At 36.7% G+C, this 15091-nt stretch overlaps 1 protein-coding gene across 1 annotated transcript in view; it reads left to right on the top strand.

The window, feature by feature from the left end:
- Positions 1-15091, top strand: part of LOC106461669 (RUN and FYVE domain-containing protein 2-like) — a 100734-nt gene that overhangs the window by 8747 nt on the left and 76896 nt on the right. The window lies entirely within an intron of this gene.

Below are 15091 nucleotides of genomic sequence, written 5' to 3'. Positions count from 1 at the left end.
ATGATACCCTCGTCAAGAGGTTGTAGCACTGATGTTGCATTGGGAGGCAAAACACAATTTTGACATTGCTAAGATTTACTAGACTGTGTGATGTGGCATTGTCTAACAGCTCCTGCTTCTGTTGCTCAAGCTGAGCATGCCCCATCTTTAGACAAATTTGACCAGCTATTTCCTCCACCTACTTCTGCTTCCTCTCCTTGTGATGAGAATAATGTATCAGCTTTATCCATAGATGCTTTGATTGATGTGATCTTCTTTCTCCAGTTCTCCACTTGGGACTTGATTTCTTTTTCCATTATTTCTCAGTTAACTATTTCTCTGGGGTTTATTTAGGTGGGATGCTTTACTTTCTGAAGTTTGCCTCCCTCAATCTTATCTCGGAGACCTCCAACTTGCACCCTTCCTCCTTGGTAATGAGGTTTCTAGGAGTGTTTCTTATTTTGGAATCTCAAGCTGAGGAAGCTCATCAGCAGTAATCTCTGGTAACTTTGGCTTCCTGCATTTCTTGGACCAGGATTTCCCTTCTCCTGCTCCTTGTCAGTCCTGTTATTACTATTTGATACCCCCTCCCCCTCTCATTGAGAGCTGGGCATATGTACATCAGAGATTTTTTGTTCTGGAGCTGTCCCTAGCTCTGGTCCAGTGGAAACTTGGCTCTCCAACTTTGCATACCTGAATACTTCTGGATTGCACAGGGGCTATCATCAGTCTCATTTTCCCCATTTATCTGTTGTACCTCCACCCTCCTCAGATCCTTTGCATTTTAACACTTGGATGAGGCTAGGTACTTTCTCCAGGTTATAAATGCCATATAACATGTCCTCAACCACACACACTGACAATTTACTCGTGTCTTTTTGTGTTCTTGAAATAATGGGATATTGATGAGCTGTTATAGATCTGTCACACTTGACCATTATTGGTCATCCCTCAATTCAAGGTTGATGGTTTCTCACCCAGGATGCGGATGACCAATATTGATGTCTTAGATGCTTTTCTCTGAATCTTTATTTAATCTGTCTTACCATCACCTCCTTTGATTCATCCACAGTTATCAAATATTTCAGTTCAAAGTCCTTCCATTTGGGTGGCTGCAGCTCAGTTTTTTTCAGTCGGGTCCTGAAAGCTTTTGCATGGAGGACTGCATTCTTTAGGGATAGTGATACCAGAAGTGACATTTACATTCACCCAGAGAAAAGTGGGGAGGAGGTGAAGTTTTAAACTTTTTTTTATTTGTATTTAGACATCTATTTATTTCTAAAATTTCCAGACTGTCTAGTTTTTTACCTTTTTCACAGATATTTAAAATTTTGCAGTTTTTATCTGGATCAAATTGATGTTTAGTTTTAATATGGTGGGATGTAAAGGTTGGATCCATTTACCTTAATTTCCAGCTTCTAGAGTGTTCTTTCATTCCTGTTTCTGTGGAACGTCCTGTTTGACCTATATATATATATATATACTATTGCAGTCTTGACATGTTAAGTGGTAAACACCACTGTTGTTGTACTTTGTTGTTGCACAACATTTTCCCTAGGTTGTTTTTACAGTAGACAGCCAGTCTGTAGATTTCTTTGTTCAGTGTGTTATATGTTTTATGTGAAGGTTTTCCAATGTAGCTCATATTAAACCATTTTCTTTTTGTTGTTGTTTGGTACAGTATGTATATATATATTGATTTTAAATTTATATCTTTCAATTCTTTAAACAACAATGAGTTAATTAACTTTTTTGTATAACCATTGTTAACAGCAATTTGTTTTATAGTTTTTAATTCCATTTAGTAATTTTCAGATGACAAGGATACAGTGATAAGTGTGTGTAACAAACTATGGAACATGGCAAATTTGTGAGATATTGGATGTCTTGAAGAAGCATGTATGGTGGCGTCACTATAAGTTTGTTTTCTGAAGATTTTGAAGGAATGTATGCCATTATTTATGTCAACCAACTTAAGCTCCTCCCCAATTCTTACCCCACTTGTCTCAAGGTGAATGTCAAAGTCACTTCCGGTTCTTCATTTAAACCTATCTATATATAAACTCTGATACAAAACATTTCAGTCTGTACCTGATGATGCCTTTATTGGCAAAACCATGGTTGTTATAAGTGATGTATTTGTGAAATGTACACTTGTCTTGTTTTTCCTCAATTCTTTGATTATGGAGTTTCACCAAGTACTAATGGTTTCAAGTATCAATTATATAACTTACGATAGTCTAGGATATTTTGTTTTGCTGTTTCAATTATTATTTATGTTTTAAAATACATATCTGACAGCTACATTAATTATTTTTTGTACAACTGATAAGGTATGTCAAAGTAGTCTTAGCAAATTATGCTAAGAGTACATTCTCAAATCCAAATATACCTATAAACAAGGGTAATTAGTAAATTTCATATTTTTGTGTATATTTTTTATTTATTGATATATATTTTTTACACTAGTAACTAAAATATAAAAAAATTAAATTTATTAGGTTAGATAAGAAAACTTAAATGAAAACAAATTTAAAAAACCTTTACACAAGGTATGCACATGAACTGCTTGTGCATTATGTAATTTGATACTTTGTTTACTGTAAGCTGAGCTATGCTCTCACTGGGTAATTTATTTCATTGATACACTAGATTAATAGTAAGACACAGCTCAAATTTCAATAAAGTTTACGTTAAGAGTAGAGAAAATATGAACGTAAAAGATAATGTATAATGTTTTATCAAAATAATCTTTTGATATTATTTAGAAGGTCCTAGAGATTATATAATTGAAATATGAAAACTGTAGTCAGGGTCAGATTGACTTCATAAATTCCCAGACAAATCTTTAGTAAAATACTTTATTAACAAATCTGAATTTTTGTGTACAAAGTACTTTTCACTTTTGTTAAAATTTTGCCACATTGTGTGAAGATACATCTAGAAACTTTAAAATTATGATAAATATTAATTCTCCAGTACAGGGGCTGGCTAATGGACCAACTATGTGCATGTAGGGTTAACGTTCTTGAGATGTTAACTGCTGAAAGAGCTTGCCATCATCATTTGTGTCATCTTGTCATGGTCCATGGCCAATTCCGACAACTACACTGTTCTTTCTTACACCAAAGGAGAGGGAGTCATTCACTCTCAGGACCTCTGTTGTCCTGTTTTTGGCTTTATCCTTTGGAGCCACAACTACCACATTCAGTTGTCGGCATGCCATGTCCCAGGAGCTTTGACCTTGGTGTTTGTTTGACTATCTCACTTGGATCAGTTCTTCTCATAGTGTTCTCTACATTCTTTGATGTTTGCAATGTATTTATTCCCACTTTAGGGGCCCTTACTGTTATGCCATTGTGACTCTCCTCAGTACCAAGCTTCAGCAGTTCCAGTCTGTACAGTTCTGAGTCCAGATTTACAGTTTGGGGGGACCTTACTGTTATGTCATTGTGTCTCTCAGTACCAAGCTTTTGGTGTTTTTTTTAAGTCAGCTCTGTGAGTAGAAGCTATGAGTCTAGATTTATAGCTCTGTGAGTAGAAGCTCTGACTCCAGATTTACCTAGTCTCTTTCTATATACTGTTTCTTCTTTTCAGCTTCTCATTTATACTATTGCCAGTTACAAAGTGGCCTTACCAGTGATCTTGCCTCAACTCTCTGGTCGTTCTACATTTTTTTTCTCTGATTCTTGGTGATCTCTTCCAATTCTTTCTTATCAGGCATCCTCCTCGTCAAGTTTCTCATCATGACTGGAACCTCTGTTAAGCTCTTGGTACTCTTACATGTTTCTTGTTTGAACCATTGGCCACCTTTTCACTGTGCCATTTTTCTCTTAAAACATATTTTCTTCTCCTTCTTACTCACAGAAAACATCACTCTGACATTTTTGCATTGGACACCTCCTGTACTATTTACCATAGGGACAGGTTACTTTTATTCCCAGAGCGCTCCTTCCTCTCTATGTCTTGAGCTACCTGAAAGGGTGATTGAATCTTCCAAAACATACATACATACCTCCGGTGACACAAATACCTATTTCTCAATCTCCATCCTTGCCATCTAACATTGTGTTCACTTGCTCCAGTCTTTATATACCCCACTCATCTGCCCTCAGCAATATCTAATTTGCAAAACTTTATGCCGGCCCGCACACATCTTCTATGCAGGTACTGTATGTAGACAGTAAAATCACTTTTTTCTCAACAAAGCGCAAGCATTCAGACTAATGTTTTGTGATTTACATTCTCTTAGTTTTCACTTTGTAATAATCAGAAATTCTTTGTTTTGTTATCCAGAGATATATTTCATTGAATTTGTTTTTTCTTACAAATAGTACAAAAAATGATAATAATTGGATATGAATTCCCATGTAACGGTTTCAAGCATGGAGGCTACTCAGTCTTCGTCTATTCCCCCCTTTGTTATTTAGTCAGGGGGGTAGCCACTCTCTGTGGAAGCTCACAGTGACCTGATTCGGGGTGAGTTCGAGTCCTTCATGCGGCTCGGAGGTATCTCTCTGGAAGGTGCTGATTTGAATTTTCATTCTGAAATGGGATATCCTGGGAGAATTTAGACTCCCTGATTACTGCACCTTCTTTCACTAGAGCTTCCTCTCCTGAGGACTCATCTGATCAGCCACCTTCTGCCCCTTTTTCTGCAGTTAGTTACACGTGTTTTGTGAAGTTTTAGAGATGCAACCAGTTGCTTTTGAGTCTACCCCTGCGTTGTTGTCCAATCATTCTCAAGGGGATTACTTAGTTTTTCCTCCTTCTCCTGATATTGCTGTGCATGCAGGGAGGATTGCAACACAATTACATGAGGGTATCGCTATCCCCTCCCTTGTTTATCTCAACAACTTGCCCTGGCGTATCATTGTCAGGGTGATAAACATATTTGGACACTCTAAGGTTGCATCCGTTGTTGGATCTATGGGTTGCCAGTTACAAATCTGTTATCTCTTAACTACTGTTTTAAAATATTTCTTTTCCCTTCCACTTTTGCTTGAAGCATATCACAGATCGCCTCAACAATTTGATGACAAATTGGGCCATTTATTGGTCACTATTATGACATGTTTGTCCTCTTCAGGACTTGCCTTGGTGTCGTGGTAGGTCTGTTGCTGGGACTTGTTGAGTCATGATGCATTTTTGAAGGGTATTCACTTACATTCTTCTATCCTTCAAAATTTATGGGAAGCACCTTTTCTTTGGCCTCATTTATTTGCTGGAATTCCAGAATCTCCAGAAGCCAGAGTTGATACAGCACGTTTGCAATCCTCTCTATCGTCTATGTCTGGTTGACCCTATTCTACCTCCACTTGTTCTTCTGCAGGTTCATCCCTTCGTGTCTCAAGGCCCCCTCCTTCCTCTCCTCACTCCATTGGTTCCCTTAATCGTTTCTGTCCTTATTCTCAGGAGATATTTTGCAGGCTGGTATGAGGACTTCTCCCAACACCTTCATATCTCATTACCTTCATGATCTGGCAGTTTCAAAGGGACTTTGTCTTCCCCCTGTGGCTGTGTTGACTACCTCTACTATATTTTAACAGGATGGTGAGTAACATGTTCTTTGACTTACAGTTATTGTTTCTTTCTCTTCTATTGTCCCTATTGATTTTTTTTAGGATCCCACTCAGTGGTGAGTGTTGTCCAGTCGGGTATTCTTGTATTTAAATTCCACGCTAGCAACCTTTATATCCATTCCTGGTTGTAATGGGCTCTGTCGAGATGAGGTGTTCCATAACACCATCTGGACGCAATTTGGATAGTGATATCATATTACAATATTTATAATGGACTGCTGCTTATGGACTATCATGAGTAAAGCTAAAGGGGATTTTGACAGTCCCTGCTGATCTTGGAGCTGAATCAGTCGGGATCAGCTTGCTTTTAAAAATTAGGGAACGTGGTTCACCTGTTGAACTGTCTCTGGAGACCTGTTCCTCAGGATGCCCCAACACTTATGTTCTGCTCTTACTTCTACCAGTGGAGTTTGGGAGTCCTTACCATACCCAGTTCCCAGTTGCTACCAAATGTCGGTAGGAGCAGGACCAACCTATGCAGGAGCCTACTCATAAAACCAATCCAGATTTGATGCTTAACTATCCGGTGGGGGGGGGGGCTTGGACCCTCTTATGAACAAGTGTTATGTTGTTCATGTAGGGGGTCCACTATCTCCTTGTAAATCCGAATGCGACATGGCCCCATCTTTTGCCCTTGGTGGGACAGTGTTCCACATCCTCACCATAACTTCATAGGTAAGTGGAATTCTCCTTGCCCACTTGGTGGGGGAGTAAAGACAACTCTTTGTAAATCCAGACTGGATGAGTTCTGGACTTTGGTGGAGTATGGCATATGATCCCATCAATCCAGACCTGGAATGTTGCCTTTTGGACTTCTTCAGGTTGATCAGGAGGATTGTCCACTTTGGTTTTACTATCTTTCTTTCATAAATCTGGTGGTTCAAAACACACCATTCTGTGGTTACTGGTAGGGATCCTATCACAAAGATATATACATCTGCGGTCCAACTGCCCTGGCCACCAACGTGGAATATGGTTACCATGACCCCTTCAATTCAACCCGAGTTGTGGAACCTCGGCTGTTTGGTCAGGGCTGGACCATCATACTTGTATTATATTCCACCCTTTTCAATTTCCTTTAGTTCTGTGTGAAGAGCATACCAATTCTGGATGTAGTGCGGTGTTCCCCACTTTGATACCACTTCGCGTGGTACATATTTGTTTTCTGCACATGCTTTCTGTATGATCCCTGTCCTCACTGGCCCCCTCCACCTTCTCAATGTGGGATTCTAGCTATTAGTGTCAGCAGAAGTATGTATATTTTGGAAGTTATCATTTTCCTAAACTGAAAATGTATTTCCAAGCATACTTACCTCCACTGACACTCTCCCTCCCTTCCTCCACACTAAGAGCTGGTGTTAGTGACCGGAATGTGGTCAGTCTCGAAAAAGTGATCTTATTGTCTGCATACAGTGCTTATATACAGTACCTGCATAGAGGACATGTGAGGGCCGGGGTAAAGTTTTGCAAATTAGATATTGCCAAGGGCCGACGAGTGGGGTATATAAAGACTGGAGCAAGCGAACACAATGTTAGATGGCAAAGATGAAGATTGAGAAATAGTTATTAGTGTCCGTGGAGGTAAGTATGTTTGGAAATACATTTTCAGTTTAAAAAAATTATATCTTTTCTCCAGTCACCCTTTCTTCCTTGTACAGTCCAGATACTGATTATCATCTTTGTTCTGTAATGACAGTTCAATGTTATCTCGCTTTTACAATTACTTTTCTAAACAATGGACAATGTATTTTCTTGCTCTGGGATTCCTCTTTCTCTCTTGACTTATCTCCTTCCACTTGGACTGGTTGAGTTGAGTAACTCATTCAGCCAGTTGGATCTGTCTACTGACTTGAAGGAGTACAGTGTACTGCTTGTACAAAAGAGTTTGATGGTCAGCTCTCTTAAGTAGAGATTGTATGTACCTGTGAAAGGTTGAGATCCTGGATAATACAGGAATGGTCAAACCACTGGTAGATCTCTATATATCAATCCCTCCAACTAGTGGATACTCCTTTCTGGCAAATAGCAGTAGACTAGACATGAGAGGAGAGAGTAGCTTTCTGGCTCTGTCTAGAAAATGCCACTCATAGAACAAAGATAATTTTTCTAACCTCAGATCTGGTGTTGTTGCTTTTGGGATGGACATACTGTATAAATTATCTGTCAGTTTTGCTTGTACAACAGGTGATTTTCCACAGGAAAAGCATCTGATTTAACATATTTTGAAGGACAGAGTCATACAACCTTTGAAGAGGACTTCCAATAGTGATTTTCAGGAAGAAAAGGGTACTGTGCCAAGTTTCTGTATTGATTTCAGATGGGAGATCTCAGTTACTTACATTGATTCCTTCCATTTACCACAAACAGATGAATGTCTAGACTAGTTAGATAATTCCAGTTGGTTTAACAATTTGGATGCTGGCAAGTCAAGCCCAATGACAAGCAGACCTATGACTGCTTTTAGCATGAGAGATGGTTTGTATGAATTACACATCATGTAGTTTGGCCTGTGTAACATGCTCACATCTTTCCAAATGCCAAATGAAACCTACACTGAAAAGACTGAAATTGGAGAAATGTCTGGTCTACAATGACGATGTTTGGTGTTTAATCACACGAGTCTGCAGCTGGGATCCTGAAAATGATATTCTAGTGTATAAATAAAGCAGTCTTGAAGCTGAAACCAGCACTTATGCACAGATGTGGAGTTTCTTATTCACATGTAGGGAGAAAGGAAGTCTCTACAGACCTGGCTAAGCAGCCATGGTGAGAGATTGGCCTTGGCCTCTGATCAAGCACAAAATCTGCAGTTTCCTTGGTTTTTGCATCATATTACCAATGAGTTATGGCCAACTTCTCCAAGAGAACAACAGTATTATCTGCTCTTACAAAAATTTAACACCCTTGTTATGGAGTGAGAAATGAACTAAGCATTTGATTCCCTAAAGCTTGCTTTAGTAGTTGCTTCAGTTAGTTATATCTATGACAAAATAGCAAGTTCCTAATGACTGCAAAAATGGTATTGGGGTGTTGGTATTACAGCTGTAGGATGTACTAGAACATGTAATTGCATATGTTAGTCATAAACATGGAAAGTGTGGGAGACTATCTCACTACATGGGGAGACTTTTCTGTTCATAGAATATCCTATCCTGAACACCATGTGGAAGTTGAGACCATTGCCATTTCCACCATAGCAAAGTCAAGTCATAAAGTAGATGATTCCATTAGTGGATGGATGCCACAATTAAAACTTCAAGAGCTTTGGGAAGAATAACTAAGGACCCCAACCTAGTATGGACATTCTTTGCTGTACAGCAAGGTAAAATCTGACCAGCTTATAACCTGTTTCACCTTTATTGTTAATTACAAGTGCAGAAAGGTATACTGTGCCTCACCATAAACCACAGAGTCATAATACTCCAAATGTGCTGAAGTTAGTGGCTCTTGGTGATCTATGGAAAGAGATTCTCCAGACTTTGCATAATGCAAAGTCTGGAGAGCACAAAGGTATTAACCACACCAGTGTTAACATTAAACAGTGATTCTTCTGGCCACATCCAAGTTGAGATATTTGGTACTTCTGTAAACTCCAACAGAGAATCTTTGGATTTACTCTGCAAAGGATAACACTGGATATTGCTGGTCCATTCCCTGAAACTGAGAGTGGTCATCGGTATGTACTTGTTGCTATCAAGTACTTTGATGGTGAAGCACTGGATGCCATGTTTTGAAGTACCAGAAGAGATTGATATTTATCAGGAAACCATTTTCAATAGCCAACTGTTCTAAGTTGTATAAATTGTTAGATATGGTGAAGACACACCTTATCACTGCCTAGTCTGATGGGTTGGCAGAACGAGCGATGCAAACTACCAAGTGGATGCTTGACAGGTTTTGTCATCCTGGTTGAACTGACTGGGATGAACACTTGTCATACATTATGATGACATACAGAACAAATGAGCAGAAATCTACATACTGTTTACTGAACATGTTTATGTCCTCCCTATGAAAAGACATCTCACAGTGTCCACATAACTATGTGGAATGATTAAGGTCTACAATTGTTGATTCACACATTCACTCAACAACAACTGGGAAAGGCCACATATGAGACAAAAGTATTGGAGCAAGACACTAAAGTAATGCATCTACCTGTATGATGTTTGGGTCTGGTAGGTGCCAGCATCATGAAACAACTAGAATCTAACTGGATTGGTTTATACCTCGTATTCCAGCAGATTGGTCCATTGATGCACATGTTTCAATTGATGCGAGGCATGCAAAAGTGTGTGGAACATGTTAGTAAGTTGCATACATATGTCACAGAGAAACCACTCAAACATTGGCTTGGTCAGGAGTCTGCAGTTAAAAACTATGAGAATGCCTTCTCAAGTCATACTGATTCATCATATGAGGGAAGAAGAGCTGAAAGCACTTATCTTTGTAGTTGTTAAAAGTCAGATGAGAAATTACTGGATTCAGAGGTGATAGAAAACTCCAGTAATCAATCTGGCCATCAATGTCAACCTCTCAATTGATATGGGTGAGATTGATCAACCACCAGCTAAAAAAGTCATTCAGTAGAGTATTCAGTGATTGAAAAGAAGTAGTATTCCTTGATTTCTAAGTTATTGGGTAATGTTTTCTGGCAGAATGTTTAAACCACATTTTGCGACTGCTACTTAATCATCACCAGTTAAGACAGTTGTTTGGTTGAGAAACAGTGGCTAAAAGAGTATTGTGACCCTTACTCTCTAAGCTGTTGGTTGGTATTGTTTGTATGACATTGCTGGGTTACCATTTAGTCATCACAGTTAGGATGGTTTGTTGTCACTCTCTTTGCTTTCTGAGCTATTGAGCAGAATTTCACTAAATGAGATATCTGCTGAATATTGGATGATAATTGTCTGATCCAATTTATGTTAGAACAGTCAGTCATGTGATTGAAAAAAATCATTGAATAAAAGGGTGTTGCAATCCTTGCTTTCTAATCCACTGAATCATTTTTCTGATGCAAAACATCATTCAACGTTTTGAGAGAATCACTTTAGTGATCTGAGTGAGGAAATTATGAAGCATGCCACCCTGTACTTGATAGATTCTCACTCACGTACCTGGGAAGTATGAATATTGATTTGTTTTTTGTTTTTTTTTCTAAAACTTTATCTTATCTTTTCTAATGTAACAATAATTATAGCAAAAATATTCATAGTGAAAGTTGAAATAAAGGAAATAAATTCGTTATTTTCTAGAATGATTACAGATTGTAGCAGACAATTACAATTATCTATCTTAAACAGCCTCATACGTGTTACAGATTCAATTCTGTTTTCATTTCATATTATTATTTTATTGCTCTTTCAATTGTCTAACTAACATAACAAAGCAATAAATCACATGGTAAGTTAGGGTAAACAAACTATCAAGTTGCTTCATATGTATGCGTTTGTCAAGGAAAATTTTATTTAACTTTTTTTTTAATTTCAATTTTCTTATCTTACCCAATATGTTTCTAATTTTTACCTTTGGTAAAAAATTATAACAATGAATAAAAAATATATGTAAAAACCAAGAAATTTAGTCTTTTTTTTTTACTCAGGTGGATGTCTTAATAACCCTTTTTTTACGATGTTATTTATCCAAAAATAATTCATATAGCTTTGAGATATGCATTTTAGAACAGAAAAAATATATCAGACACTAGGATATATCTAAAGGTTAAAACAATTTCATTACTGCTCAGAGCAACATCTTTATTACAAATACATCAAGCCCTTTTGGTAAGCTATTGCCTTTCACTGCTAAAACAAAACAGAGAATCATCTGATTTTTGTAGTGTAGAACTTGCTCTTTTTATTTGTTGTAAACATGTCCAATAGCAATGTAAGAAATAATTTTAGACATTTCTTTAAAGATATAGGATATAGAAAGGGCAAATCAATATGGGTTGAATAAATGTAATGATATCTCAGTAAAGCAAAACAATGAAAGGTTGAAATTTTATGTTCTGAACTGTCAATATCTATAGCATGTTTCTAGCTGGTTAAACAGCCTGAAGCTTATGTAAAGGAAGAGAAAACTCTATAAATGAGAAGTTACAGTGGTGCCACATCAAGTGACTGAAAATTTATTTAAATATTTCTTTTTGAAAGTTAAATTTAGATAATATAACAATTTGTAATATAAACTACATTCTGATGCCAAGATTATTTACATACATTGACAATGAAGTTAATTAACTTTTGAATGTAACTCTGAAAAGATTGTGACATGCACACTTTTACCTCTTGTATCCAGAGGATTAATGTATAGCATATCAGACTCAACTCTTAAAGGAGGTAGTTGAGCATTATTTAAGATTTTGCATTTTTTAGCATTTTTTATGGAGTCTGTTAGACTATACCCTACCCTCCAATGGCTCAATTGTAAATCTGAAAGCTTATAATGCTAAAAATTGAGTATACATACCAGCAGTGTGCAGAGCACGGATAACACATTGTGTAGCTTTCTGCTTAAGAACAAACAAACAATAATATGAGGGTCGATAATCTTAGTTAAAGCTTTTTATATATATATATAATTTTCTGCATTAAAGAATATTTTGTCTGTCTGTGTGTGTGTTGTACTTACATTCTTTGTTAAAGGGTTCTTTTATGTATCATGTATTTTTTGTTAAAAGATTGTTCAAATAAGTGTTCTTTTTGTGTATGTCTGTTTTATTTATTACTTAAGAGTATTTTAAATTCTAGTTGAGAATTTTCTTTTATGCATCTATGCATTATTTCATTATTTAACAGTTTGATTCATCCATTAATCACTTAAAAAGGGTTTTCTTTATTCTGTATTATTTTCAATTGCAAATCCTGATTTACTAAGGGTTTTTCTTATATTATAACTTAACATATATTTTGACATATAGTTGAAGAATTATTCCATGTAGTTGAGTGTAGGACTTTGTTTAAGGGTTATTTTGTCCATGTGGCATGCAATCATTCATATCAGTGAGGGAAAGTTGGCAAGTTTCATGACCTTATCATGAGTTTAAAGTTAAACTTTGTTGTTGTTGTGAAGACAAGCCTGAAACAGAGGAGAGAGGAAGAGTGTAGTATGTTGGCATACAATATTTTCTACAGTTTGTTAATATAGAAATTTCTATTTTTTTCATTTTGTATGGTTCTATTTAGTTTTCTTATGAAGTGTGGTCTAGAAAAAACTATTAAGTTATTTTTATTCTAATTACCTTTATTCCATTGTTGTTCTCTAGTAGATTATACCTATTCCACCCACAAGGATATTGTTGCAATTTTGCACATTTTGCAAAGCAGGTCAGTGTCCTATACTGGATGAATAGATGATATCTAGAGATTATGGTCTTAGATATGTTGTATGGGAATGACCAGTAACATTGATAAAATTAGCCATTATAGGTGAATATGATGTTTCCTATTTGGTACGGTGCATCAGATTGACACAGTTTAACATGGTGATCAAAATTAATAGGTCATTGGAAAGATATCTTGTGAGAAGAAAAACAGCTTTACCTCAGAATACCATATTAATATACATTTATGTATTTGTATTTCCATTTCAGTGTGACGAATAAAACAGACTAGTTATTATCTTACATTTCATACTCAGATAACTTGTATGCCTCTATGTAACAATGGGTCTGATTGGTGAACCAATCAGCATCATCTTTGTTATGGCATTGAATTACTTGATGTAATCATTGTAAATAACCATCCATCTGAGAATGATTGAATATGGAAACTTAAAGAACTGTTTGCTATGATAACTTCAAGATTCAGCAAATTCTTTCACCCATTCTGTAAGCTAGTGATTGATGAATCTCTAGTTTTGTTCAAAGGTAGGCTTGTTTTCAAGCAGTAGATACCATCAAAATGCCATCAATATGGAATACAACTTTTTGTTTTGTGCTGTTGTGAAACTGGAATTGTCTTAGATGTCATTGTGTTTACAGGTCCTGACATTGACATCCCCAAAAATGACCCTCTTGGAATCTCTGGTGCTGTGGTGAAGAAGCTAATGGCAAAGTATATCGAAAAATTGCATTTATTATACACTGATAATTGGTATTCGTCACCAGATTTGTGTAATTTCATGCATGCACAAAAAACTGGAACATGTGGAACCGTGAGAAAAACCAGAAACACATGCCAAAGTTTACTTCACAAATGCAACATGGTGTATATGAGTGAAGAAAGTCAGTTAAAATACTAGTGATGTATTGGCATGACAAATGTGACGTAACAGTGATCAGTACCTTTCACAAAGATGAAATACAAGACAGTGGTAAAGTGAAGTATAAAATTAAGAAACCTATAATGAAACCAAATACAGAGAACATGAGGTTTGTTGACAGAAGTGATGCACAGATTGGAGGAGTAGAGTGTGAGAGAAAAATACTGAAATGGTGTCACAAACTTTTTTTGCATATGCTTGATGTCACCATCCTCAATGCATATAATATATACTTGGTCAAAAATGGAAAAATAATGAAACTAAGAGAATTTAGTTAAAAAGGGGTGGTGTTTCAAATTTTTGAGAAATATGGAACACTGGCTGCATCAGGCCAGGGATGATGCAATGTGAATCTACCTGACAGAGTCCTTGCCAAAGAATGGGCTAATCGTCACTTTCTGACACACACACACACACAGATGGATAAAGGATACCATAAACAGGCGACATATCATCTGTGCTTCAGTTCATCACTACAAAAGCAACAGAAGAAAAAAGTATTAACAGTCTGCAAGGAATGTAAGCTAGGATTTTGTTTAAATTGCTTCAGGAAATACTACACCATGAATAAGTACTGAAATGTAATGTAGTGAAATAGAAATTGTACACATTAAAGTGCAATCATATATGATATTGAAGTGAAAATTGCACATAGAATAAGTAATAGTGATAAGTCATGCTAAATGCTAGTAAATTTATATCAAGAGCATAGGTCACCCATCCCTCCACCCTCTTCCAACATCTTGCCTCGCTGTCACTCCTACTGAGCACCGCTGGGATTGCCGGCAGCCATCAATATGCCACATTCACGACCTCACCATAGCAAAATAAAGGTAGACAAATGATGTTTTTTTTTGTTGTTTTTTTCATAGCACATTGCTCTGCATACTCTTATTGAATTCTACAAGAACAAAATATGCTTTTAGCAACCTTAATATTTCAGTGTTTATTGTACACATGAGGATATCATTAAATTCCCTTTGCCACATCTAATGGGTTAAAATTTGATGGGCCTAAGAAACTAATAGTAATAATATTACCATAAAATGCCTTGAAAATAAGTTAGTTTCTGTCCTGGGTAGAATTTATTCACAAACACAAATTAGATGTATGTTTAAATCTGTTAGGAAAATATAAATGTATTGTTACACCTCCAGAGCACTACCAAAGGAACGGGATAGTTCGAGAAACCAGGTGGCGTGACAATAGTCACGTGATCTCGCTGATGCAACACTGCCCCCTCCTTAGTATTATTCGTCCCG

This window comes from Limulus polyphemus, unplaced genomic scaffold (genome assembly GCF_000517525.1).
Source record: "Limulus polyphemus unplaced genomic scaffold, Limulus_polyphemus-2.1.2 Scaffold1008, whole genome shotgun sequence".
Taxonomy (NCBI): Eukaryota; Metazoa; Arthropoda; class Merostomata; order Xiphosura; family Limulidae; genus Limulus; species Limulus polyphemus.
The sequence above is the reverse complement of the archived record's forward strand: the minus strand, read 5'-3'. Positions and strand labels throughout refer to the sequence as shown.